The following is a 3,910-nucleotide window of genomic DNA, read 5'->3' as shown; positions in this document are numbered from 1 at the left end:
GAGTAAGATGTTTATGAAGGCTTTCACTGAAATCAACATCTTATCTTAAAAACCACATATACGAGCTAACATCAACTATTTGTTTTAAGATGAGGCTCCGGCTAGCGTGGATAAGGGAGCATATCATCCACCGGTGGATGAGGAAAAAAAACCGTGTAATAGCAGGTTACACGGATAATAATAATAATTAAGTAATACTTTCATGAATTATACATTTGTCCCATTGTTAACATTTACACTTCTTCTCCCACAAGTTTCTAAAATCATGATTCGTCATTCAATATAAAAACTTAAATCATTATCAAAATTGCTTTCTTCATCAACCCTGATTTCTTCATGCAAGTTCAAAACCCCAGATTAAATTCGAATTTTTCCGATTTACATCAGAGAGCGACCGCAAACACAAGAAGCAAGAAGTTAAAAGTGGTAAGCATTTTCCCATTATTTTTAATCATTTTTAGGAACTTGGTTAGATCTGTTTTCGTTGATAATTTTTACTGGAAAAAATCAATCACTGTCGATTTGAAGTTGTACAAATAAGAGGATCCAAATTTTCCAAGTATTTTTTGTGCATCCGATTCCGTAATTTGATAATTTTTATTGGGTTAGATGTGTTGTTGCGTTTGATTGTTACTAGATCTAATTAAGAAAAAATCAATCCATGTTGATTTGAAATTTGTACAAATACGTTAGCGCGTTACAATTTAAAATCAATGATGAGAGTTGTCTTGTGTTGTTTTTGGTCTCGAAAACTCATGTTGTAGCTGCTAATGGCACCCAGATCAAAGATAAATTATTTAAGTCATGAAATACTAATAAAAATGTTTGTTGTATAGGTGTGACGGAATGGACTATGTTTCCCGACCAGAAAGATGTCTTCCCTATGCCAGAGTCATGGGTGAGGAATTGGTAAGTAGTTATATAAATTCGCTTATGGTTTGATGTGATTTAAGGATTAAACATGTATAATTGGTAATAGTAAATCTTCCATCTGTAATAGGAGAGTGAAGGTAGTATGAATGACCCCATATCTGACAATGATTCAAGCAGTGTTGGTGATTTTGAGGGATTCGATGATTCCAGCGAAGTTAATATTGGAGATGAAGATGTAAATTCGATCCGGATGTTGATGGATTTAGTGATGACAATGAACCACCTGTCATAGATGTGGAACCTATTACCATTAATTGCTTGGCTGATGTAGAAGACGTTGAAAGATATGACTTTCTTGACATGGAGGCAGAGGGCCGTCTTAAACAATTCGTAGGCCCAGTTTTAATCTTATAAATCGGGCCCCTAATAAAAAAAAAGGAAATTTTTTTCTTCTTTCATATCTCTACTCTTTAGTCTTTTCCAATTGCAATTTATGAGTTTTTAACTTCTAATTGTGGTTGTTGTGACGGATAATTTATAGATTTTTTTTCGTTACAAAGCTAAACATAATTCATAGATTAAGCAAGGGATTTTCTTTTTCATTAAGCAAAATGGATTAGTTTGGGAAAAAAAGTAATGGAATGATAAAGTTAAATATATTGTCCCCATGGAAAAAGAGGTACCGTAAATGAAAATAAAAAAAATAAAAAAAAAATAAATAACACCTGGGGGGAAAGAAAAAAAAAAGAACACCTGGGGGGAGTTGAACCCCTGACCCAGCGCACAACTGCAGAACGCTTTACCTACCACTGAAGCATTGTTAACAATCTGTTAAGATCTCGCCTTCAACCCTATATAACGCTTACTTTAGAATCTTATATACAAAAAAAAAATAATACGGGCCCCCAAAAATTTGAAGCCCGGTGGCATAGCCCAGCCTCGACGGGCTATGGGCCGGCCCTGCATGGAGGCTGCGTACGAATTCTACCACATGTATGGACAAAAAATGGGTTTTCTATTCGCAAGAGTGTGATGTTAAGGGATAGTGGCGGTGAGATTTTGCAGCATACCTTTGTGTGTTCACGTGCAGGATCATAGTCACATAATTCGTGTAATCAAGGGAGAATTGCGAATTGGTACGTGAGTACCGAATTCGGGTACTTCGGCGTATTGGTACGCACAAACCAGCGAACCAAGCGTACCGAAACATGGTTACCGTTGATTGGTTGAAAAAAAGATTTAGACTACAAAGTAAATATAAAATGAATCACCATGAGTTGAGGACTGAGTGAGAAGAACATGAACAAAGAGTGGAGAGTGAGAAACTTGGTAGAAAAATTAGGTAAAAAAAATACTTTTTTTTATAGCTCACTATATTTATTTAGGTATTATTATTACTACGAACCGGAGCGTACCAAAGCTGTATACCCCTATACGTACCGAATTCTTCTCCTGTCGCATACCGCGAACCCGTACCCGTACCGCGTACCGGAACGAACCGCGAATTATGTGACTATGTGCAGGATTTAGGGAGAATCGGGGGTTAACACCAGAGAAAAGAAAACGCGAACCAAAGAACGAAATAAGGTGCGGATGTCCAGCTAAATTTAGAATTCACGTTGACATCTTGACAAAGCACTGGTATGTCACACTTATTAAATATGATCAAAATCATGGGTTGTTGGATGGTGTGATGTGCGGTTTATTACCTGGGCATAGGAAAATGACAGACATATTTACAAGATATCCAGAGTCATTGAAACGTTGGGATAAGACCTTATCAGATGTATGGTGCTATGGCTAATGCTTATGGTGGTTTTCACAAGGTGGGTTTTGTGAAAAGGGATATATACAACCACGTTGGGAAACAAAAGAAATTATTGCCTTTCGATGCTAGTGCGGCGGTGAAATATCTCTAGGATCTTTGTAAGAAAGATGAAATGATGTTTGTATCCTACACTGTTGACAGTGACAAGAGGTTGTAGAGACTATTTTAATATATTATTACTTTTTAAAAACATAATTATTATAATTATTTTACTCTTTTAAAAAAAGTTTATTAGATCTTTAATTATTAGTATAATTGTTGTTTTTTATTGCTATGAAAAAAATGAAAAAATATGCATTTTTTAAATATTTTATAAAATATATAGTTTTCGCGGGTGGGGGTTGGGGCGTGGGAGGGAGACCCGTCCCCATTGGGGGCGGGGTTGGGTGTTCGATTTTCACCCCCAATATGTTTGGGGACGGGGGCGAGGACAGAGATGCTTGAACCCTCCCCCGACCCGCCCCATTGCCATGTCTAGCGAGGATTAACCTTTGTGATTTTGTCCAACAATTCCATAGGTGCCTCACATATTTTCGACACAGGGAAATTGAATGTGATTTTCAATCGACTTATGGTGATCTTGTGATCCAAACTAGCGTTCGTTGTATTGAAAGATCGGCTGCTAAACATTACTCAAAGGAAATTTTTAATCTACTTAGACCTGTAATTAAAAAAACTATGTTGTTAAGGGTCACTGTGTCTCAAGAAATGTCAAGCGGTTGCATCTACAAAGTGACAAAGTACTGTGGTAGTGGGAAGCATTGGTTTGTAACACATTGCGAGTATCCCGATCATATTCTCAAATGTTCATGTCTGAGAATGGAATCACTTGGATTGCCTTCTGATCACATTGTTGTGTGTTGTTGTATCTTGATTTTGAAGAAATCCCAAAGAGCTTGGTTTTAAATAGGTGGAGTAAATTCGCAAAAGAGTCGATTAGCATTCAAATTCCAAAACATCGCCTGCTTTGAACTCATTCTGTTTACAAAATTTACCGCAACCAGAACCCAACTTTACACATTTATTTTTCTTGTCATTTCGTATCATCAAATCACAGTGGGTATCCCACGTTTTGTGTAACAGCCCGGCGGTGGGTCCCGCATGCACACCTCTCTCGGTGGCACCGGCCTCGCCTTACGACCCCCGGCACTATTACTCACAAGCTTAATCACTACCCCCCCTTGTGATTAAGCACTATTACTCACATGT

The 3,910-nt window shown here is 37.4% G+C and overlaps 1 long non-coding RNA gene across 1 annotated transcript; it reads left to right on the top strand.

The window, feature by feature from the left end:
* LOC146943614 (uncharacterized) lies at window positions 1-1,430 on the top strand. The gene is made up of 3 exons (XR_015025639.1): window positions 1-426; window positions 837-909; window positions 1,001-1,430. It is a non-coding gene; the product is annotated as an uncharacterized LOC146943614 (long non-coding RNA).
* Window positions 1,431-3,910: the final 2,480 nt, after the last annotated feature.

Source organism: Medicago sativa, chromosome 2, assembly GCF_051527215.1.
Source record: "Medicago sativa cultivar Bolivia chromosome 2, Bolivia_mono, whole genome shotgun sequence".
In the NCBI taxonomy this organism is placed as follows: domain Eukaryota; kingdom Viridiplantae; phylum Streptophyta; class Magnoliopsida; order Fabales; family Fabaceae; genus Medicago; species Medicago sativa.
This window is presented reverse-complemented; position numbering and strand designations above follow the sequence as displayed.